Genomic DNA, 25,822 nt, shown 5'->3' on the forward strand with positions numbered 1-25,822 from the left:
TGATCAGTGACAAGGTGTGATATGCAATCAATGAGGCTGTCAGAGCCTCTGAGTGCAGAGGTGGCTGAAAACCAGGAGGAAACTTTGGAAGAACGCTTCATAATTCTGTGGTACTGTCCAGCATCTATTCCATGCTGTGCACAGCTTTGTGATCCAGCCAGTCCATTAGTTCTTTGCAGCCCTGGTCCTCAAAAGTCTTTGTCAAGGTTTCAACAAATCCTGAATTCAGAGCAAATCCTGACTTCACTTGGTGCATATCATATATTGAAGCAGATTTTATCCTGTGGTTTTCAGTATCCAACTCAAACCTGATGGATTGAGGACTTAGAACCCAGAAATGCGATCCAAAACGCAGTACAATAATTGCAGTATAATTGAATAAAACTCCTAGGAGTCAAAATTGATTCACACAAGCATAAACCTACAGAAATTACTTTGGATGTATAAATATGTATTACTGACTTTTTAAGAACATACCAGTACAAAATAAACATATTTCCACCTTGCTGGAACTGTGGAAATGCATTTTCTTAAAATTACATGTTTTAGAACAAAGTTAGCAATTGTTCTCTTGCCATTGATACATTCTGACCAGTAAATCTTGCCAGGGAACAAGTGAGTCTTCTGCAAGGCATTGCTGCCTGCATTCAGACAATCAATACTGAGAATCCTCAAAACAAGTGTAAACTATATAATCCCACTGAATGCAAATGCAGAAGTGAAGATATGGTAATCTAAATCCAGGGATTCCAGGTCTGACTTTAGAAATGAAGTTTCTTTAATCACGATCACTTTAATTAAAGTGAATTAAAGGGTCTCATTGCTGCAGAGGTCAGCACCTGCTGGGTTTGTTTCTAAAGATCCAGGTAGGAGCATTTGCAAATTCCTTTTACTTCACTCTGTAATTTGACTGGTCTCAATTTGAAATTGAAGGCAAGTCTTCTTACCTTCAATTGATTTTTCATCAATAATCTGCCTACATAATTTAAAATAAATATTCTTTGAACATACTTATCAAATCAGAAATCCACTCTGGTATTTTAACAACAAAACATTTTTTTACCTGACAATTTAAAGTGGACTTGATAGCCCTTAATCCTCAACTGCTCCATAATCTTTTCTTGTTTTGTAAAGTGCCTTTAGGAAAGCAACCTAGACCTGTCTTTGATGTGGGTTTGTCCTTTATTTATTGCAGCTTCTGAACACCATTGACAAATTAATCTTGCCAATAGCATAGCACTGGGTAACTCACATTTTGATGCCTGCTGTTGAGGGAACTGCTGCTCAGTGGGCTGGAGGTTCCTCAGGAGGACAGGAGACATCCTCATTTACATGTTTTTCTATATCCAGGTGAGAGGCACTCTGTGTGTGCCGGAGAACCAATTTCTTCCACAATAAATTCCATTTATTGTCCAGTACAGTTCCCTGCAGCTCTCCATCTGTGCATGTGTGATTCAGCTTTTAGGAAGAGTGGGTTCTGGGAGGTTATAAAATGTATGTAAATATGCATGATTGCACATAAAAATAGGCATAAATAAGTGAATATAAATGAGGGTCTGTGCCTGTGTGCATGCTTCACCAGCCTTCAGTGGGGTTGTTGCTGCCCATCTCCCTGGAATATTTCAAGGGGACCTGTTGTACAGCTCCCTACATTCTGTGAAGTGACACACATCAGATTCATCCTGCATTTAACTCTGCAGAAATGAACTCAAATTCACATGGCATATGGCACGCAGGCAGACTTTGAGGTGTGAAACCAGAGGCACTGGCCTGAAGCAGAAGCTGAATCTCCTGCGTCCTCCAGGCTGTATTTATTTGAATTACATCAGCACTGCCATGGTAAGTTGTCACTATGAGGAGGCAGGGTGTGTTTACCCACAGCAAGTGCCACATCACCTTTTTATCAGCTCACCATTAGCAGTGCTCAGGACCTTGAGATGGCAGGCCATGCCTGAAAAGGACACCAGAACCAGGGCTTTTAACAATTAGACTCTGAAGCACACAGTAAAAACTGAGTATCAGCTTATCTCTTTGCTCATCCACAGAGAAAAGAAAGATGCAAAAGTTTCAAAAAATTGCAAACAAAAAAAGGAGTGTGAAAAGTTTGGCCTAAAGATATTGTGATGTTTATTTACTCTCAGAGAAGAAGGGAGCAAAATATACTTCTTGTAATGCCTGATTAGTAAAAATGCTGATCATATCAAACAGTGAATTAAGGGTGATTTCTGTTTGCATTTGCTTTAATCTCTTTCCAGCTGTAGCTATGTAGATTATTATTTAGATAAATTAGCCAAGAAAAAGATATTCTGGTGTGATCACATATTTAGAAAACTGACAAATGCCAGACAAAGATGGCATCAACAGAAAAAAAAAAGGCCCAAAAATGAACATTTGAAAGAATATTCTATATTTATTTATTTGCTTTTTCCATGTAGGAAAAAAAAAAAAAAGAAAAATGCTTAGATGGAGGAAACTTATGTCTTCCTTGATGATGATACAACCCCGAAGCTGATTCATCCAGTTCTGGTTTCAGACATAGTTTGCACCCATGGCAAACACGATGGAGTGTGGTGTCTGACACACTCTGGTGCTGTCTGAGGCCTCCTGCCTCCCAGCTTCACATGCTTCAGCTCCAGAGTTACCATCTTTAGTTTTCCTAGAGGGGCTGGAGAGAAATAAATAGAAATAAATTCTGAAATTAGTGATTAAAGCTGGAAGTAAGAGAAATGCTGATACTAACGTGCCTGTTTTTCCTTAATCCTCCAAAAACATGGATTCAGCTGTATGAATGTTTACTGCAGGCACCTGAGGGAAGGTGAATGGAGCCTCACCTTCTGCCCATGAATCCACACATTCCTTGGAGCAGTTCTGGAAGCAGGGGAGGATCCTTCATGTCTCTGGGGCACTCTAGCCATGTCTATCTTTCTGGAGAACATTCTCCATGCAAGGAGCCCTTGGTGAAAAGGAGCTGGAGGAGTGGAAAGTCTGTGATCAATTACACCAACAAGATAAATCATTTATGTGCCCCAAATCAAATTTGCTGCATGATTTAAGGGCATCATCACTGCCTGCAGTGTTGTCATTCCTTGTTAGTTGCTATTTCCTTGTTATTAATTGTGATTCTTATTGCCTCTCGACTGCCCATGCTCAGAAGGAGAAGCACTTGGCTTTCCGTGCTCTGTTGCTATGTAATGTGACATAAAACAAGTTTGGAGTGGCTCTCTGAATGCATGCAACCAAAACTGGACCAGAAATCCCTGCGGCTGCAGCTGCTGGTCATTAAATCACAGATCTGCTCAAGGAGCCTTGTGTCAAACTACAGGAGGACCTGGAGGAAGATATTCACCACAAAATCCCCAAAACAAGGTGTGTGTGCATCCTCTCCATACGTCTGGATACAAAAGTCTTTTGGTTTCAACAGAACCATCACGAAATTATGAAGGGGATCTACATGCATGTGTATTTGAATGTGCAAAGAGAGAGAAGGGGAGATCTGCTGTTATTTTAGTAGAGCTGCTCAGAAAAATTTACTAAAAATAAGAATTCTAAAAAAGACTGAGGAAGAAAATTGAAATTCCACAAATTTTTGTTATTTTACCACTACGGTTACTTCAGATGAAGCAGGCTGTTTTTCTCAAATATTGATTTTGTGTTGTATTCTAGAACACATGGGCAAGATAAAATTGTAGATAGCATTGCTTTCAATTTCAGACAGTGTAATTTTGAGCATACTATTCATGTGGTTGTTGTTTTCACTTTAGCCACCATGTTTTCCTGAGACACTGAAAACCTTTCTATAGAAAAGGCAAATCTGCAGAGAGTTCAGCACCTGTTTTAATAACCACCTGTAAGATTCAAAAAATATTTGCTAAGATTCAAAGTTATTTTCACCAGGCCTCACTTCCTGAATACAGAAGTCCAACTTTCAAGGTCTGAGAGCTTATTCAAATACATTTCATGCACAGGAGGAAGTGATTTTGAAATTGAGAACGGCACATGATTTTTTCCTAATGCAGAAAAAAATCATAAACACTCAGTGTCTTTTTTGATCATAGAATTAATTACAGAATGTTTTGGCCAGAAAGGGACCTTAAGGATCTCTTCAGTGCAGGAGTAAGAGCACTTGCAAAGAGCAGGTTTGGTGCCTCTCCAGAGCTCTCTGTTATGATGAGGGCTCTCATTTTCCTTTCCAGCTCTGGAGCCATTATTTTTTGGCAGGTGCACGCTGCTGATATTAATCTCCCTCATCTGGATGTTTGCTAAAGTCAGTTAATGAATTTGGAGACAATTAGAAAGTGCTCCATCACTGCATCACAATCACTGTTATCTGCAAGATTTTTACCACTGGCTTCAGCAGGGAGAGAATTTTTTGTACAACAAAAGCCAAAGAACATTTTTTTTAATGTAACCCAAGGAGTAGAGCAAAAGCAGGACATCTCCAAGAGCTCTTTAAGATGCCACAATATCGATCTGCTGCTGCCGACCTCCCACTGCTGCCAGCAGAATGACCAAGCAAAGGCTGTTTATTTTCCTGTAGATCAAAGAGAGGCAACAAAAGAGATCCCCCCCAAAAGGTGGCTCACTGCAGAAGGCAGAGCTCTAGTTTCCCTATCTGATCAGCAGATTCCTTGGGCCTGCATTGACAAACCCTGGGTGCTGCTCACTCAGCCCCAGCCCCATCATCAGTCTTGTGGGACAAGGTGCCTGCCTCTTCCAAGGCTGCATGGGAGAATAGCAGTGCTGCTCTGCCACAGCCAAAACACAATGGCTGGGAGCTGGAATATAAAGTGCAGGAATTCCTCACATACCTTCCCATTTTCAACAACTGTTGGCATCGAAGAAGGAAGGAAAAAAAAAAAAAAAAGAAAAGAAAAGGAAAGGAAAAAGAAAAAGGCGCGCTTTGGCATTCAGCCAGATATTTCTCTCATTTTCCTTTTAATTGCCTGGAGTCACTCCACATTGTGCTGGGGACGACCTCCCTCCCTTCCCTCTGTCCCCCTGGCAGCCCCAGTGGCACTGGGGGAACACTGGAGGAACACTGTCCTGCCTCCGACCAGGGTAGCACCTGGGCACCCGCATCACTGGGGGCTCTTTGCTGTGATGCAGAACAGGGAAAATCCCCCTGTGGTGCAGCAGGGCACAGCCACCAGCACTGCCAGCCCTGGAGAGTGCCCAGGACCACAGCCCTGCCTTGGGAATCCTTGGTTTGGTGGAAATCAGACACTGCAGCAACCTGTGCTGGCTGAGGGTTTTTCCCAGGGAAAGACCAGGGTGTCTTCCTTTAGGATTTAGCTGAATTCCAAATCCCCACTGCAGTGTGCTCACTGCAGTTCCCAGTACACAGCCATTTACCCAAACCAGTCCCCTCTCTGTGCTCTGCAGGGCTGTTGGGATGTATTTCATGGAGCTGTTCGATTCAACCTACGAGCAGTTTATGCTTTTTAGGTATTAGGGTGGGTCTTGTAACATTTCTATCCCAAATGAATCTTATTTAATACTTGAGAAAAGGCAGAGGGTGTGAGAAGTAGCACTTTTTATCTCTATTCAAAGGACACTAGCCTGCAAATTTGTTACTTTTAAAATTATGTTGTGGAGCAAAGCTCTCAAAGCCCTCAGCAGACGTGCTTTAACAGACTGCTTTTCTATCATCATTTAATGAGAATGTCTTTAAATACTTTTAAGGCAACCTTTGCTTGAAAACCTTTATATGAACACTTGGATATGTTTGTATAACAGCCATTTCAGGACAGTGAGTTAAATACATCCACTGCTCACTAGGGACCAGGTCTGAATATCTTGCAGATCAAGACCTTTTTCCCAAATATTAGCCAATAAAAAATATGTCTACTACTCAAATAGGCAAAAGCCTCTTTGCTGAAAACTGGGGTGAAAGTCTATTTTTTAAAATCATATAACAATTTCAGTTTTCTAGGGTTATTCTGTAGAAGTTGTGAAGAAATTAAAATAGCAGATTTTGCATCTCAAGGTAATGTTCTGGGCTGTGGGAGTTGCAGGGGTTTCAAGCCCAACATTTCCATCTTTGTCATCCTGATTGTCAGCTGCCAATTTATGTCACTGAATGTTGTGGTGGTGATCTTCTCTGCTGGAAAAAGCTGTAGCAGAATGAAAGGGAAGAAAAGGAAAGAATGGAAATCTGCCCATGGACAGAGAGAAGTGTGAGACTCTTGTTAGGAAATAAAAATGCAGAAAAACAAAAGCAATGAAGTATTACTAATGGAGTTTATACTCCGTAAAACTTCAAGAAAAGCGCTTGCAAATCTAGGTTGGCCATAATATTTGGGTTTTTTAAAGATTATTACCCAGGTTCTTACTGAATGTAAAGTCTCAGCCCAGTCTTAAATGAGAACGAGCTGCTTGAAATGAGAAGGACAAATGGAACAAGCAGAAATGGGAGATGTTCAGTTATACAAACAGCAGCTCCAAAAGTGACAGAGAGAGTGTGGAGGTGCAATAAGCAACCAGAGAGGGTGAAATCTCAACAGGACTGCAGTGAAGGGGTGTTTAGGGCTCTCAGTGAGGGTTCCTATTTGTGCACTGCTTCTAACTGATTTGCAAAGCACTTTTCATTCAGGGATCTGCAAGGGCCTCACACACTCCTGCCAAAGCCACCCCATCTGCCAGTGGATGGAGTCAGCTCTGGAATTCTATTAAAAGCAAATGCTGTCTAATGTTCTACTTTTTAAGCACAAATATCAAAGAAAGGGGTGGAAAAAGAGAGAGTTGGAGGGCTGGGGAGGAGGGAGAGAAGAGTCAATTGCTTTTGCAGAAGCTGCAGTTTCTTTCAAAAAACCTGTCATTGACATCTTTGCCCAGCAAACATTTTGTCATGCACATCAGTGTATGACTCTAAGAAGATCAATCTAGAGAGGCAGTCAAGCCCACAATCATCATGTGACAGATTTTCAGATGGTGTTCTCATCAATCACACGGATAATGAGGTGGCAAATTGCTGTCTTATGGCAAAACTAAAAAGACAACTACCCCAGTAGGTGTCAATGAATATGTCAAAGGATTGTCCCACGGGGAGTCTGAGAAGGTTCTCAGAAACCTTTTTGTGAAGCCTGAATGCAGAATACTTTATTGATCACTAAAGAACTTGCACTGACATGCCATTTCCCTGTGACATTTGAACCACCAATTTTCTAACCCATGGTGAGTACCTGCCTGGAAAACACTTAGGGAGCTTTCCTTCACCTTTGGCAATACTAAAAAAATCTTGTTTTAATTTTAGCTTAGCCTTTCATCTTTAGAAACACCACAAGACAAAATCTTACAAATTATTACCAAGCTAAATGTCTGAAAATTTCAAAGACCAATAACCATTTTGAACCAGTTAAAATTATCCAGAATTAACTTGTTTAGATTATATTCTGAACTATTTTTAGTTTGATTAGTATCTTATATTCTGTTTTAGCAAAGCAAGTGGTCTTCTTAATGGAGTAACCTTTTATGAATCTGCAGAGCAGGATTATCAGTACAGTGGCATTTTGAGGATGAAATTGTCCATTTGTCCTCCATTTCCTAGGTCTCTTAGCGTCTGAATTAGAGCCCAAAAAGCTCCTGCAGCTCAAGGCCATGCAGTGGTGAATTGCCACCACCCCAGGTTGTGTTCTAGAGTGTTGATGGCAGACAGGCTGCTCTTTACCAGGCCTGAAATTCTGCATTCTTTGTTTTTCCCATTTCCAACCAATCATGATCTTCTTTTCTCCCAGTTTTGTCACAGAGCAAAACTATGGACAATCCATGTGCTGAGGCAAAAAGTGAAATAGTAAAATTTTCATGCACTCCTTTGATTGCTCTTGGCTCAGTTGTCAGACAAATTTCACAATATTTGCCTCAAAATTTACATGGAAGAACCTCCTTCTGAGATAATTTGAAAAGAGTTAGTTTTAGATTCTCAGTTGTGGGAAGAAATGATAATGTAAACAGGTGGAAATAAAAAAAAAAGAATTATTGAAAACATTTTGATAAAAATCTCCATTTAAAAATAAAAATATCCATCCAATTTATAATATTACACATAAAGAGTTTATGCTGAGAAAAGGCCATGCTTCAACAATAAATATTTTAACCCAGACATTTTAATTACTTTTGGGGTTAGATGGTGCCAGGTGCATTTTTGGGCAGCTTTGAGATCAGTAATGCAGAATCCCAGCTGGAATAAGTTCTCCAGTATCCATGTGGACTTGTTTGGCTGAAGAGAGAAGAGTTGGGGACACAGCTTTACCTCGGCTCTCTCCCTGGTTGACAACCCAATTAAATGCTGTCATCTCCTTGACACTGCAACTCTTCACAAACCCTTGGTGTAAAACCCCACAGATTTCACACCTGCAGCTGCCTTGGACAATATTTAGGGCATTCCAACCCACGTTTGGTTTGACAGCCAGCGTTTGATCTGTCTGATTAAACACGTGCAGGGCACGTGTGACAATTAGAAATGTAACTGCAATAATAACATAGCAAGGGCAGAGAAGGCCCAGCATTTGTCTGGGTACTGCCCTTGCTCCCTTGCAGGTGAGCTGCTCCTGAAACGAGATGAGGCATCAGTCCAACCCCACCTACATCCTCTGCCAGAAGATGGCTATAGAAGCCACCCGAAAGGTTGTTTTGTGGAATGTCAGGAGCTAGAAACGGGAACAATGTCTGGGATTGTTCCTGCTTCCGACCTCTGACATTCCATGAAACCATATCCTGGAGCACGGCTCCACTCCAGTATTTGGAGTGATGTGTTTCAAAGGGTCCATGAGCCTTATCTAATTCCAGTGAAACGGGATGGGAAAATTCCCACTGGCCCACGGCAATAGTGAGGGCAGTCCTGCTGGATTGCCAGGGGAGCTGCTGTGAAAGGAGCACTGTTGTATGAGGTGCTCAGGCAGCAGGGGCAAGCTCAGATCCCAAAGAGTTCATGATCTGAGCAGACAAGACAACCCCATGGGGAGGGAACAAAATAGCCCAGGAGCTGAATGGCATTCCATTATCCCATGAGTAATTGAGTCATATCAGTATTTAGTATCTTGGATCTTAATCTCACAATTAATACAATTGGCATCAGAGACTTGAACTAGACCAGCTGCCCCTTCATTGGAGATTTTTTTTTTTTTAATTTCTGTTGTGTTTAGGGCTCTGTTCATATTCCTTTAGCTCTTTACCTGGATATTTAAGACATGAACAGGTGAGGGAGCAGGTGTATTTTTCTGAGGAAAATGGACCATCAAGGCCTGAGAAAGAATGCCAGTGGCATCTGCCTTGGGACATGGAGTATCCCTCTGTACATGCACAATAACTCAAAGAAGTCTGCTGGGACAGGCCTGCCATGAGACTTCTTCCACCATTCCTCTCCTGGAAGGCTCAGGGTGGGGAGGAGGAAGGCAGGGAGGATTTCAGAGGGCTGCCATCCTGCATTAAAGCTCCTGCAGATTCTCAGTCATTATGTCCCAGTTTGAAAATCTGCAAGGACTTTGATGCACATCCCACAGCTGCTGTTCACATCCTGGAATGAAGATTGCCTTGGAGGATGATGTGATCCTTCCTTGCCACCCACTTGCTCTGTCATTTCCTAAACTCTGCATGTTTTTCACACCATCCCTGGCAGTTAAAACACATGCACATGTACACCCCTGGAGCAGACTGCAAACAGGTTTTTGGACCCAGTCAACCAAAAGTAGCTGGATCTTATTGTTAAGAGACTCGAGGGAAAATAAGCTGTTGGTTTCTCTTCACACCCACTCTAGGAGGTGGCTACAGAATCAATTTAATCAGGGATGAAGACTGCATAATTCAGACAACAAGGTCAAAACTCTTGTGTCCACAGCAAAAGTGCACTGGTTTAACTCCAGGCAGTTTTTAAATCAACATCATTAAAGCTTGGTTAAATAATTAGGTAAGTAGATTAATACCACTTCTAATTTAATTTAAAGCTAAGCTAATTTAAGAAAAACTAATCACTGTTCTTTTATGCTAAAATGAATATGTTCCCACAGGAGTTCTCACAGATTTCCCTAAACCAATTAAATTTATATCCTAGGTCAAACCAGTGCAGCTTTCCCATGTAACTAAGCCTTAAAAAGAGTTTTTTAAAGATAACTATCTCAGTTAAACACTTAGGCTGCAGTGTGAATCCTCTTGGAGTCAATGCTCTGTACTGCTCCGAAGCTCATCTGTAATAGCTGTTCTCTGTGCCTGTGCTGAGTCCTTATCTTTCCACAAGCTCATAAGAATTGTGTTTAAAACCAGAGCACTACCACTGCAACTCCCAGCAATCCCATTTGGGATTTGCACCTCTTCCCCATGACAGCAGGTCAGCTCTTGCTGGGTGTTTGGGAATTCTGGTGCCCAGCTCTCCCACAAAGCTCTGACAAAATGTTTTCACCCACTGCAGGACTCCTAGTCAGGCACTGAGCACCTTTTGTGCTGAAAAGCAGCAGAAAGGGTTGGGTGCATTGAAAGTGGTGCTTCTCTCATACAAACCCCACAGCTCTGGGTGTGGGAATTAGATCTTGGCAGCCCAGAGGTGAAAAAGTAACTTTTTTTTCTATTTAGTACAGGGAAGAGGACCCCAAACAGCATCAGGGACTGTCAAAATGCAGATGAGCTTGTGGTGCTTTCACATCTCCAGCTCTTTACACTTCCCTGAGGAGTGGAGGCCACTGCACAAGGAGGAGAAAGAGATTCCCTCACTAACTGGATGCTCACTCCTCTGATATGGGCAAGTGTTGGAACCCTGGTTACTGAGAATTTGAGACTTTCTGTGCTGGCAGGCAAGAGAACACTGCATTTGACCTGAGGCCGTGGAGAAGGCTTCAAAAATGGAATGGTAGAACTGCGATTGTGGGTGTGGAGTTTGAATAGAAGTGTGTAATATCACATGGTGGAAGTTTAGAGTTTAAGGGTTTAGAATACAGTAATATATATAAGGTAAGATGGAGGTTTTAGGGTGTAGGCTGGTCCTTCTTCTTCAGCTTCTTCTTCATGGTATTGTGTAATTGGATAAAAAATCCTCAATGCAGGGCATGGTTGGTTGGTCATTGGGTTAAAAGTAAAATTAATTGAGGTGTCATTTCTTAATTGGACAGTGTATCATTAAAAGGCCTTGTAGAGAGAGAGATGGGGCCCCATTTTTAGTTTGCTAGAGTGAAGTGCTGTAGAACTCGGGGTTTGTGAGACTGTACCATAGATAAGAACTAACAAACTTCTGAGTCCGAACAAGAAATACCATCTCGTGCATTTAATCCCGACCTTGGCAAAAAAAGAAGCAATGAATCCACAGGCAAGCTCCTGGCAGACTGCTCTGCCTGGCTCCCCAGTGGGTGTGCTGTGTCTGGGTGTGTGGGCAGCTCTGCTCTGAGGTGCTGCTGAACCATTTTTATTCAGTTTTGGTTTGTGCAGTAGCTGCTCTCAGGGTGGGTGAGCCAGCAGGGATTTAACCCTGCCCTCCTGCACCCTTTTGTCCACTTTTGCAACCTTTTGCCCAGGTTTGTGTGGGCTCCTCATGTCTTGCTGCTTGCCACGACTCAGGTAAATGTCACCTGGATCACTTTTAGTTGCACAAGACTGAGCACATCACACAGCACATTTCCAGAAATATTTCTTTTTGTGTTGATATAAATCCAAATCAGCTGTGTTTCAGTTCATTTGGATCACTCTCTGGGTGCTCCTTCACAGAAATAGATATTAATTTTAAGCAAATACTGAAAATGGGTCAGGCTGTGATTTTTTAATTGCTAAATGTGAGTTCTTGTACTAAAAACATGCTTTTAAGCCTTTCAACTGTATTACTGGGGTTCTAGCAATCCATCTTAAATTATGGATCTCAACTATCAGCAAAATACTGTTTATAAACAGTTTACTGGATGTCCATCTAACCACACAGGCAATAAAATCACAAAAGCAAGACAGAATTTGGTGAAGAAAGCAACAATGTGCAAATTGTTCACCCAGCTCCAGATGACACAAACAATCCATTACCTTTCTTTGAACTGGGTATATTTTATGCTGGTGTAAAGCATTTACAGAAAACCTCACCATTAATGAAATAAACCTCTGCATGTTGCAAAGGAGTGGAGCTATGAAATGCAATCTGTAGCACGTAAGTTTAGGTAACTCCTTGGGAGTGGACAGATAAATTATTTTTTTTTGCAATGAGAACGGAAAGTGCAAGCGTAGCTGCCAATTAAATTAGTAAGATTATTCACTCTGTCTTTTGGGGAAAAAAATGAATCTTGAATCTAGTATCCCTTGTACTCAGATTATCCAAGTGAGTACATGATTAGTCCCACCCATTCTGCCTTTTAATTTTTTTTTTTTTTTTGTTAGTGCTAAATGCTGATAGCAGCATGCTGGGTGAGTTAGGGGTTTTTACAGTGACAAGTTAAAAATGTGCATTGAGCATATGTGTCCAGAAGGGAGAAGAATACCTCTAATTCTATCCCAGGGAAGTCAAGATATACCTAATCTGGTTTTCTGCAAAGGAAACTGCAATCCCAGTGAAGGAATCTCCAGTTTCATGTACAGATCTCTCAATAATGTAAAGAAAAAAATAGGACGTTATTTGTTTAAATTTCTAAAAACAGGCTTGGAGATCTGTTTTTATTAATTTTTTGGTCAAATATCTTTGCTTGTATCCACTACTCCTAAAGTCATTGATCATCTCTTCAGAATGACAAACAATTCTACTTAGACAAAATTATAGCTGGAGAAGAAAAAAAAGCTGAAGAAAGCTTTTAGGTACCCTAAGTATGGCACTTTATCTGCCAGCATGTTGGCCCTGATGGCAAAAGAAAAAAAAGTGCTTGCAGGTGGTATTGACAATTTCCCCCTTCAGGTTGCTAATATTTTATACATAGATTAAAAGACGAGAAGAGTTAAAAATTCTCTGGGGTCAAAGCAAACTGACTGGGTTATGAAGGTAAAAATGTGGGGAGACTAAAGGCACCATGGGGAAATTTTGTCTTATAATTTCAAGGGGTTTTTTCCTCATGGGAAAAGGAACACTTCACTTTAATAAAAGAAAATAACTAGTTACAAGAACAACCCATTTGCTGTTTGATGTAACAATGTTATCTGCTCTCTGGGCTTTATTTTTTTTTTTGTTTCTGCTCAAGGCATAAAATAATTATTGTAGAGGGCCGTTTCATCTTGGTGGAGTACAAAAGTCCTCTTGCTAATTGTCACATCAAATGACCGGTGTCCCCAAAGGAAACCTTCAAATGACTGTGAAAAAACTCAAGCCATCACTAAACGCTGGGCACTTGGGGGTGTTTTTTTGGTTTTTTTTTTCTTTTTTTTGTTTTGATTTGGTTTTTTTAGGTTTTTGTGGGGTTTGTTTTTTTTTTTTTTTTTGGTTGGGTTTTTTTTTAGTTTTTGGGGGGTTTTTTTGGTTTTTTTTTTCTTTTTTTTGTTTTGATTTGGTTTTTTTAGGTTTTTGTGGGGTTTGTTTTTTTTTTTTTTTTTTGGGGGGGGGGGATTTCACATTGCAGATTGGTTTACTTGGGTGTGGGTTTATCACACAGGAAAGGCCCAGCACAGATTAGTTCTGCACCACTGCAGTGCTGTTATGCCAGCTCCATCCTTGACCAAAGCAGTGGCCAGCACCTTTATTGTATCTGGGGACACGGAAGAACACTGCCCTGTCCAGGCAACAAAAGAAGCAGCAGAAGGCCCACTGTGTCTCTAAAGTGTTACTTCTCCACTTTTTGTCATGCACCAGTGGCATGAGTGCCAGGTCCCAGACTTTAACCCCACACAGAGGCAGAAAAAAGCTGTCAGTCTTGGCTTGTTCAAAGACAAACCCTTTGTGCAGATCAGACTGAAGTGGCATGGTCCATATACTCACTAAAGCATGCCAAGGAGTCAGAAAGTCATAATCTGGCTTTGTACTTCTGGCCATTCCCATTTCCCCCCATAGCTGGTGCTCAATTACCAGCGCTGTAATTTTTTCCCATTGTTAGGGAACCATAAGGGTTTAGCTACCACTTATCCAATCGGGGTCACGACCTGATGTATTTAGGCTTTGCAAATATAAGTAACAGTTCCCTTATCAGTGTCACCAGGACTCTTTAACACTTAGCAGGCAGAAAGATAAATATACTTGGCAGATACAATTTGATCCATTGCTAAGCCTTCCATTTTACCACTGACCCATAGCACTCTGCTATTCAAGGGGATGTTAACTGGTATCACCCTATAACCCTCAGCCTGGCTCCCAAACCTTCTGACTTGGGCTTACAGGAAGGACTTTCAGGTGACAGCTTGTCAACCTGGTCTAGAGCACTGGGAAACCTGTGATGTGTCTGACCTGGCTCACACTAGTGCTGCTTTTAGCAGAATTCTTCCTGGCTCACACCAGGAGAAGAATTGGGCTCTGTCCAGTTTGCTTCCAGGAAAAAGCAAAGCCACCTGATTTATATGTTACTATTATTTGAAGCATTGCTTTTTTACTTGTTGACTTTCTTTGGTTAACTGGTTAATTTAAGTATTGCTTCATATCATTTTACACCTCAGATTTATCCTGAAAAGTTCTGATTACTTTCCTTGCCTCTTTCAGATCATTTCTAAGACCTCTGCCAGTCACAAGATCTGCCAGCCAAGGTTCTGGAAGCTGGAGATGCAGATTGTCCCTCCAGCAGGCACTGAATTAAGTTTTCTGGACAGGGTTATGTCTAACAGGCATTTATTTAAGAAGGGTTAAAGATGCAGCATCAAATCTATAGAAGCATCTCTTTTAAGTAGAATAGGGCAAGAACTCAAGTGTGAACCACAAGTGTGAAGATCCTATAATAAATAGGCTGGAGCTTTCTACTATCTCAAAAATGCATCTTGATTGACTCGAGGTCTAAAACTTTGAGGCATTTGGTTGTTGTCTCTTCAACAGCACTGACTCCAACTATGAATAAATTCAATAAAGTGCTGATGTCAGTGAGATTTGATTAGACATAGAACAACACTAGCAAATACCACAACTAGTCCTGGCACTAACCATGGAGATTTTACACCTTAGATGCCCCTTTAAAAATTGCAAAGTTTTCACAAGCTGTTTTTATTTATTTCCACCATATGGGAAATTTTTATGACCACTGCAAATATCTTCTATCAGAGTATCCTCCTTCATTAGTTGTGATCTTCTTAATTCTCTGAAGTGTTTCAATGCTAGTTAACTAAGATAAGACAGAAGATAACTTCTTTTAGAACAACCTAGTACTTACAGTGAAATCTTATCCAATCTAGAAGGGTGATTAACATCCATTACTATTAAAGTGGCTTGGTCAGAATTATTGGCTGGGTAGCAGCACCAGCTCCTTCCGTCATAGAATCACAGAATGGTTTGGGTTGGAAGGGACCTTAAGGATGATTTAATTCCAATCCCCTGCCATGGGCAGGAATACCTTCTACCAGCCCAGGTTGCTCATGTTTGCAATTGGATCATGATTGAGTCATCATTTCAGACATGATTAAAACACAGAGCCTGACTTCCCACTCACATACGTATTTGTACACATAAACAAAATTTCCTTTAATCTCCTTCGAGATCATGTCTTCTGGAAGTGTTTTATGGAAGCTTTCTTTTTAAGTGGCAGTTCTATGGGACTTTAAACAATGATATATTTTAGGCTATGAGCCTTATCTGATCTGAGATGCCCAGGAGAATCTTTTTTTGTTGTTGTTTTTTGATGATGTGTTAGGGCATGGGGTATCCTGAGCATTTAGCAAAGGGGTGTCAGGGTGAAACAGCTGCACATGTTAAACCAGCAGTGAAACCCAACTCCTTTTCATCTCCTGGGTTATACAGCTCTTTGTGAAATTATTCCACGGGGCAATGTGTGAATAACTGCTAACTAATGTATGATCAGCTCCATGTTAAGGTGGTGCAAATGGTGCTGGCTGCATGGTGCATATTGAAGAAGCACTGAGAAAACACCTTGTTGTAAACCAATCCAGGTTAAACGGCCTGATTCTGGGCTAATTATTTTATAGTTCCTTGACATCCAGCAAATGTGAGAACTGCAGACCTTGTAGCCATGAGGTGCCATGAGACAGCTGTAAACAGAAGTTCTTTGATGAGACAAATGGCTTGTAGGGGCAGTTCCATGCAGGCATCCCAGCACAAAGGCTCCCTCGCAGGGCTGCTGCCAAAATAAAAAATAAATCAAGCCATAACAGCTATTCCAATACTGCCTGAAAAGCTCACGTGAAGGAATCTGAGGTACTGACCTTACCTCTCCCTCACCAGTTCCTTGTCTCTACTCTATTCTATTTACACTTTACACGATGTTCCCAGAAAGTGTGAAAACTATTGGTTTACATCAGCATAAAAGCTAAGTACTCCTGGAAACAGACATTGTAATCAAACATCACTTTTTCATTTAAAAGAAATATTAAAAACCTTCAAATGTCTTGTAGAAGCAAGAACACAGCTTGTTTATACACACACTTCATTCTCATTCAGAAGTAGGCAGGGTGTCCCAAGCACTAAACAAGGTGGACTGGTAATAACAGTTGATTTTAATGAGGTTTAAAATTAATAAGAAAGATTCTTGACTACATACAGAATTTATATGAAAGACTGATTTTCTTTTGTGCTCGTTCTTCATCGTTTTCCCATTCAGAAAGGCTGTTCCTTCAATAAAGCTTGCTTCTCCTTTTTGCTAACCAGAAAGATTCCCTGGGTCTCATCACATTTATTTCATTTTGCCTGCCTAGTGTGTATTAGTCATGCATTACTCAGACCTATCAAGCTGCATTTAGATGAGAATTTGAAACCAAATAAATCACACAATATTTTACCAAAATACTTCTCTAAATACAAGTAAGAAAAAGACATCGTTTTACCAAGATAGGGTGTTGACAAATTCTTAGATAAAGAAGTTCTTTATCTCTATGTTTTAAACTTAATTGATTGGGTTTTGATCACTGCAGAGCAGAATTTGAGATTTATTATGTACCATCTCTCACAGTCTCACTTTATTCAGAGCCGGGAGGGGAAGACAAACTTCCCTGCCTTCCCAAACTCTGAGGAGCTTCTGAAGTGAGAGTCAAGTAGTCTTTGTACCAGACCAATCAAATACACCTAAATGAAAAAGTTTAATAGTGCAACAAACTCTGTTTAAAGATGCTCACCCAGCAACCAGGTCAAGTTTTTGGCTTTTGTTTGAAAGGTCAGCAGCACTAATTCACTGTTGCCAGAGAAGCTGACAAAATATCACAGTGCTGATCACTGATTAGAGGGCCTGACTATGGAGATTCAAAATAATTTGAATATAAATTTCATTTACATTATTATTTTTATCAAAGTCCAGGACAAGCCCAAGAATTTTATATCTTTCCGCCTGCCAAGCTAAAACTGCTTGAGATTATTTCATGATGCGGTTTAGAACTTCCTGAGGGTCAAGGTGTAGGAAATTCACCCACTGCCAGCACTTAAAAAACCTGTGAGCATTAAGTGGTTCACTGTTAGAGATTTCAAAATGTCAACCAGACACTTTTTCTGTGGGACCACGGAGGTCTTGGTGGACTCTTCTTGCTTTTTGGGGCACCCAGAGAGGTCAGGTCTGAGTTCCCGCATCTCTGTTCACATTCACATCGGTGTGGTCACCCATGTCTTGAGCAGAAGTGGTGCTAAAAATACATTAAATTGCCAATGATGATCATTCAAGTACAGTAGTGGGGGGGAAAATTACACATTTTGCCACAATGGTTAGGCCAGGATTGAATATCCCACAAAATGGGATTTGTCGAGGAATAAGTATGCATTTCTTATACAATTCCATGTGCCAAAACCCACTAGCAAGTACAAAAAATTCCCAGATATTTCTCTTTTTTTTCCCTCCTTTTGCTTTCCTCAGTTTTTTCTCGCTGAAAAATTATGAAGCATAGAAAGAAGTGGAAAGTGCTTACATTAAAGTGCAAAATTTTGGGAAAAACCCAACACATCTTTACAGGATTCTCAGCACTGCCTTCTAAACAAACCCCCAAAAATGGTGAAAGGAAGTTGGGAAAGGATGGAAGGAAATTTACTTTTCTCTGTTCTTGATTTCAGTTTCCTCACTTGCTTTGTAGCAAATCCACTTGGACTGAACAGTATTTCAAAATTGAAGTTATCAGTTTTGTAAAAGGATTTGTCCAACCCATTTAGCCCAAAATATTTGTATTTAACTTGGTGAATGATGCTTTCCAACTAATAAAATAAAACCAGCTGTGTTAGAAATGTGTGTGCTGATTCTACTCCCAGCTCTGCTCATGGATAAATATTTCAGAGTTTCCTGTGTTCAAGTGCTTCATTTAAATTAACTTTCTGAGAACCTTGGTGGGTAACAGTATCAACACAGTGGGTCAATTAATTAGAATAATCTTTATTTTCCAGTATTAAAATACTCATTATTGTAATAGGTCAACCACACATTTCTCTCTTGTAAAGAAATCACCCACTCACTGCTTCCTTGCTTCCTTTTAAAAACATTAGCAATAAACAGATATCTGAAAATCATAAATAAATATTACTTGCTAGTCCTATGCTTGTTGGCCAAAAAAAACCAACCTAAAAATAATGTTTTAAGCAGAAAAGTAAGTGGCAAAAATTAGTATTTGACCCTTAGTAACCTTCTTGCAAAATGAATATTCATTCCCACAGGTCACGAGTCAGAAGAAAACATTTCAGACTATTGAGGAATGGGAATTCAGTGTCGCTCTTGATCCCTTCAGTGGGGCGCAGGTCTTACAGAATTTGGGCTGTCAGTCTATTGGCAAGAATTTGGCAGAGGAGCCCAGCCATCAGTCATGAAGGGTTTCTGCAGTTTAGATATAAATAGCTGAGGTGAAGCTTTAGGGTTGTTTATAAAGAATCCGTGAAATCTTCTTTTAATCTGTTACTGACAGATGGAAATACCACAGCCTGTTTTCAGGCCAAATTCAATGCATGTAGCCTGAGCCTCTTTGGAATATAAAGTGCCAGTTAATTGGCAAAAATACAGGAGAAGAGCACTTTTCTATGGTCCTGGTGTGGGAGGGAAGTTGGTTGAGGACCTGAGTGCCTGAAACACGGGGTCACTGAGCTGGGTCTCCCTGTGTAACTCTATAATATAAGCAGCTTTTGTGCCTCAGCTTCTGAATTACTCCTAAAATTAACCATCTTTCCTTTTGTCCACTTTATCACCTTATTTTCCTGGGAAGTTCCTCAGAGCAAGTGGCTGTACCCTGTATATATGTGGTGGCTGACTCTGGCCACTGTCCAGCTGCTCACCCAGCCCACTCCCCTGCTCAGGGACATGGGGAGAGGGGGAAAAAATGGGATGGAATAGCTTGTGGGTTGAGATAAGGACAGGGAAATCACTCCCCTTTTCCCAGACTCAGCTGCACTCTGCTCCTCTGCCTCTCCATCCTCATAGGTGTCCCCACTGCACTGTGGTCTCTCTGAGGGGAATCCCTGCTCCAGCCAGCACCTGGAGCCCCTCTTGTCCTCCTCCTTCTTCCCTGATCTGGCTGCTCCAGGACTCTTCCTTGGCTTTTACCCCTTCTCCTCTGCCTGTCCAGCATTTTTGCCCTTTATTGAGCACCTTTCCTGAAGGTGCCACCAGCCCAGAGGAGGGGCTCAGCTGTGCCTGGTGGTGGGACTGCAGTGCCTGGGTGGCTGCAGCAGCCGTGTCCTGCTCAGGGCAGCCCCAGTCCCTCCTCACAGAGCCCCCTGGCAGACAAAGACACCCAAAACAATGGGACTTTGCAATAAATGGGAAGGGGGACCCCACAGTAGCTGTTACCACCTAGGACAGGCAGCAAACAGGGAGCTCTGACCCCCAAAAGCATCTCCGTGAAGGGCTGGGGTGGCAGCTTGAGCCTAAGGAAGGAATTTTACAGTGAGACAATTGATTTTCATCAGTTTATTGCTGTGCCCTGTTGCTCCTAAGGCAGCTTTAAGGGATCACCTGGTGGGAGCACAGGGTGAGGTCTGGGGTTGTTCCAGATTCAGAGGTGCCCATGCTGGAGATCACAGCAAATAAAGAGTCACACAGGCTCCCATGTCCAGGGAATTTCTCTTGGGGTGGCCATCAGTCCTAGGGCCAGGATGTGCCATGGTCCTGGGCAGAGTTATTAGTCAGAATAACTAGAATGATAATTCTAGTTTCAGAATTTAGAATTTAGGTTTATTCTGGGGAATAATAGCACAGGAGGGAGGCCTGGGCAGGGAGTTTTCCTGTGGCTCTGGGATGCCATTTTGGGAATCCCAATTGTATCTTTTGTTACAGCAGAATGTTACACCCTGCTAAAGGACTGGCCCCAAATAAAAAACCCCACACAGTGTTATCTCATTGGCAAAAGCAGGGTATTTCATACTCCCTCTAATACAGATTAATATTCTGTCACTATTGGTGGTACCCTGCTTGTTCCTCTGAAAGGCAGGAGATTTTATTCTGATAAAAAATTGACTCAAAATACTTCTTGGTAGATAACCTTCATGTTTGAATTTTGACCTTTCCTGAACCTTTTTCCAAGCCCTTTTCTCCAAAAACATTATGAGCAAACTCACTTTGCAAAAACCAGGAGAGCTGCCTTTCTGAACAGAAACTGCCAGAACAGAAACCTCAGTTTATGAAAAATAGCATTACAACTGTCATGCTGCTCTACTTTTACAACCAAACAATAGAAAATCAATTACACTGGCACCCCCTGCCTGGCAGGGTGAGACTGTTGAGCTTTCTCAACAGACAGAGCACGTGTTTCTTGAAAACCCATTTCTGAAGCCTGGCACTTTAGCTAAGGAAATAAGGCATCCTTTCACAGATTTTATGTCTTTATCTCCTCAGCTACAACTCACAGACCATTCTGCATTTTATCACTGGGACACCTGCTAAATGCTGGACTAAAAGCACATATTCCTTGTGTCTGGGCCATGAGGAAGTCCACAGATGGTGACACTTGCCAACAACCTCTGCAGATCATCGCTGCACAGAGTTAAAAATGTCTGCCCCATTCCTTTCCCCAGCACCCTCTCCATTCTTGATTTTTACATCTTGAGAAAAATATAGTATTTGGTATTAGGGCTCACTTCTGTAAAGGATTTTAGCAGTCCCCATTTTTAGAGATGGAGTCTCCCAGGTCAGGGAAGGCCTTATTTTCTGAATGCCTAAGGCATAGTTAAAGGCTGATAATAGCATGGGGTAGCTCCAAGAATGTTATATAACTTACTGAGTGTCTATTAAAAAATAGAGAGACTTTGTCATTTAAAAAAAAAAAAAAAAAGAAAAAGAAAATAGGAGCCTGTGAGATTCCCACCATCTGGATGGAGTCTTTTTTCTTCCCAGATGAATTAGTTGTCAGGGGAGGAATTATTTTAGGCATCAAGTAACCCCTGATTGTGAGTGACAGGCTAACACAGGAGCAGATGCAGGGTTAGTGCAGCCTGTCCATTATGTGGAAAGGAGAGCCCTGCATATCCCACTTACTGTGCACAGCACCCTGGGTTATTAAAGGAGTAACTAGAGGTGGCTCAGGCCCGGGAGATGTCTCACACTTCTCACACAAAGCCAAATTTTTCACTCAAACAGCCATCAATGTGAGAAAGTTCCTCAAAATCTGAATTCTGCAGAAATCCAGTCCCCATATGACACCCTTATTTGAGAGTATGCTGGCAATATCTTGGTGAATCCAGATAAATAGAGCCAACAAGGAACATTCTGAATACATCTTAAGATAAAATCAGTTGTGACCAGCTCCTATTTCAGCTAATAGAAATGTCTTCTTTTTTTTTAACATAAATATGGATATTAGTAAATCCCCTTGTCTTTGAAGACAGTACAAGTCTGTTATGAGAACATTTACCTACTCAACAATGTCATATTTATAAGTTTATGCAATAAAACCTTATCCCGATGTCCAGTCTAAAATAAGCTTTATTGTAGTAGAAGCATGTTAAATGTTGTCTAGAAACTTATGTGCCTGATTTCATCAGGAATTTAGAACTCAAACCCTTCAAATCTTGACAGAGCCCTCCAGATTTAGCAGAATATCTGGATTAGTCTCACATCTAAAACATTTTTCTTATTTAGTGGACCCAAAGTAAGCCTAAGCTGGCTTGAGAATGAAAATTCAAAAATGAAGTGGTGGGCTGTGAACATTTTACAGTCTGAAAGGAAAAGAATATATGCAATAAATAAACACTGAAAGCCACAAAACAGCAGGTTTTTCAAATCTAGCATAAAGACAGCAAATGGTGAAAATAACACAAAATATTCGCCTTTGTGAGATCTGATCGTTTTCCCTTTAGAGAGCATTGTGGAACTCAAGAGGACTGTGGACAGTGTCAGATGGGAGGAAAGAAACAAAAAACAGTGACATCTTGTGGTAAGGAAAACGCCTTGGAAAGATAAACTCAAATTTCCGTACACACTCAAAAATCTAGATGTTACACTACAGCTATTTAGAACTCACGGTGGTGACTTTTCCCCTCCTCTGAGTTGTTTCTTGGGGTTTTTTTCTGGTTTTGGTGAACCCCTAAGCGCTGCTGTTAGAGAAAGAGCTGTTTCCACCAAGGAACAAGCAGCAGCTACATTGAATTTAAATAAAGATATTAATGTCTAGCTGCTCCCTGTGTAGTATTTATCAAAAATCACTGGTCTCTGCATCTGTGTTACTGAAGTATAAGGTGAGTAATCCTTGGCCCCAGTATCTCCTGGCTGAAATGCTGTGGAGCTGAAGCTGCAGCTCAGGACAGTGCCACTTCTGGGGAAGGCTGTGACAAAGAAAAAAGGAGAATTTTCTTAGAAAAGACTCCTAAAGTGACCCACTCTGCCCAGGCAAGCACCTGCTGCGGGGAATGGAGATGGGAGTATCAGCAAAAGAACTTATCAGCTCCTTGATCTAATTTCTGATACCACAGTTTGATTAAAAATAAACCCAAAGCTCTATCAGGCAGAGGGACTCTGGCAAAATATTTAAGTCCCACCAAGACTACTGAAATCAGCAAGAATTCTTGTCTTTGACCTGATGGGAACAAGACTTCAACCTGTTATTATCCAACATTTTCTGTCTTACTCCAGAGTTTCTTCTTAAGTCATGTGATTTCTCTGCCAGGGCAAGTGGCAGTAATAATATAATAAACGCTTGATAATTATTTTAGGTGCCATGGACTGTCTGGTACAGTATCTCCCAGTGAGTAATAAGTGCTCTGAAGTTACTCCATTAGTTTGTTCCTTTTGATTGCTTTTGAGATAAGAGAAGAATGTTAAGGGATTGAGGTTTTTTTGTAATTAAAAATTAATTTTGAAAAACCTGTAAATAAAAATTTTCAGATTTCTTGAGATCTGCCAACTTTATTTCTTGACAATAGAAGAATGATGTGAAGAAGGAGACATTTTATGGGATATTTTAAAGGTCTAATTAAGAATTCTTGGAAACTCTCAAAATGGACTTTAAGGTCAACACAATTCCTGGTTCTCATTCAAGTGTATTATTAGAATTAAAAGAATTGTGTGCATTTATCTGCAGTGTGTTCTTAATCCTGAGCAATAAACACAAGTCTTTGCCATAAATGGTAGGCCTGCAGTATTCTGAATGTTGCCAAGAGGAAAGAGGAAAACCTTTTACATCAGGAAAAAGTTACAGGTAACTTCTGGCCAAACCAGGACTAACCCGATTTCCATTCAGCTTCAAGTCTCAAATATACAAATATTTGCTTTATAATAAAATTGAAACTATTTTTTTTTTTTTGCAACAAAAGCACATGTTTAAAACCAGCAGACTATAATTTCTATTTTACTGCTTCTTTACCACTGAAAATCTGGCAGTACATTAATTCAACACGTGTCAATCATGTCCGTGCTTGAACCTAAAAATGGAAGTTACACAAAATGATGATTTCTTTTTTCTGAAAACGGGCAAAATATTTGCTATCTTCTGTTGTTATTCAACATAGAAAAACAAATAAATATTCTACATAGAAAAGCATTTTTTTCTTTGTAGGTCACTGGGAGAAAAGCAGTTCAGTGTAACTCACGATGTTTGTGTTTTCCTGCAGGAGGCTTTTGCAGAGTGCCAATTCTTTTCTAATGTAGCCAGGGAAGAGAAACAGGCTGCAATTCCAGACTTCTGTAAGACAGTGGCCACCTTGTGGAGATGCTGTTGGGTCCCTACAAGCAGGAATATTTTGAGTATTAAGGATCAGGCTTTGCATTTGGCAAAGAGTGTTGAGGTTTATTGGAACGTGCACTGGCACTCCATCAATTGTGGTGCTCAGAATATCACAACAACCATTCCAGTGAGGGAGAGAAGGCTCCAAATCTGCCTCATGTCCCTTCCTATGCACTCTCTTACGTGACTAAACAAGATCCAGCTGTGCTCCGCATCAGCTCCATAAAAAACCCCATGGTCAGCACTGCTGGAATCCAAAATGTAGAGAATTCTCAGAACTTTAAGCCTAGAATCAAACCCAAGATTTAATTTGAAACCTTAGGAAAAAAACTCCCAAACTTAAGTACTAAAAATGAAAATATAAATTTATAGTTTAAAACAAAACCACATTAAGTTTAAAAAAAGTTTAAAATTTTAAAGTTTAAAATATAAAAAATAAAAGTGATTAGAAAAATAAACAAAAAGTTTAAAATATAATACTGTAAGTTTATAGATCATAACATAATTAACTAAAAAAACCACTGTAACATAAATCCATAAAACAAACTATTTAAAAATTAAATCAAAAACATAAATATCCTTATTAGCAATATTTTATTAATCAATAAATCATTTAAAAATCTTATAACTAAAAATCTTATCACCTTCTAAATTACACAATAAAAATATAAACCAAACTCACCCTTCCTATCTATAGAAAAAATAAAAACAACAAATCACATCATTTAGAAAACTCATACATCCCATCTCTAAATCATTGAACAGTCCTTCAAAAATCCCCACTCAGCACGTGACCTCAGGGTGCATAAAAACCCCCTACTGCAGGAGAAATGAAGAATATGTTGAGGTGTGGTAATGCTCACCAGCTCCTGGTCTTTATTCAGCAAGAGGTCCCCAAGTACATGGGACTGTTTCAGGTAAAGAGCAAATTGCTTTAATCAGGATTTTTGGGAAAGGTGGTGTTGTAGCCTCTGAAGGATGCAATAACTGATACAATAATCCACTGCATAAACAGAAATGTACCTGTCTGTGTTTAAAAGCAGGCCTATGATCTTAAGATGATGTGGAGGTTTTAGTTTGAACTGTGTAGAAACACTAAGTTTGTGTAGTGGTTTTGGTTTGCTAATTTGAGATTTTTTGGGTGGTGTACTAACGACTGTGGTGGGTTTCTGTGCTGGTTAATTACTAGTGTACTTACTTTTTGTTGTGAGGTAGGATTAGGAGAAAGGTAAAGTGGTTTAAAACTTTAAAAGGGAATAAAGAAAAATTTATTAACATTAATTAAAAGAATGAATAATAAAAATCAGAATAAAACATTTAGAACACTTCTCTTTTCCCTATAACTTTTTCTTTTTCTGATAATGTAAAGAAACAAAACATAAAATTTTAGTCAGTTTACTACTTCTAAAATAGTTTTTCTTGAGTTTACTTAGGAAGAGAAGTTTGTCTTGCTAAAGTTATAGAGACTTCCCAACAAGGAAAAAAATAGTTCTTTAGTGATTTTCTCACAAATAGCAGCCACTCAGGGAAATCTGTAATTGTGAAATTTTTCTTATTGTCTGTAAGTTTTTCTTACAGGTTGGTATAATGCTCTTTGGCCCGAAATTGTTCACCCTTAAGGTGTTGCCTCTCTTGGCTGTCTGCCCTATTGAACATGTCTTATGCCATTAAAAGGGTGATAGAACTATTC

Source organism: Passer montanus, unplaced genomic scaffold (assembly GCF_014805655.1).
Source record: "Passer montanus isolate IOZ18808 unplaced genomic scaffold, ASM1480565v1 scaffold54, whole genome shotgun sequence".
Lineage (NCBI taxonomy): Eukaryota > Metazoa > Chordata > Aves > Passeriformes > Passeridae > Passer > Passer montanus.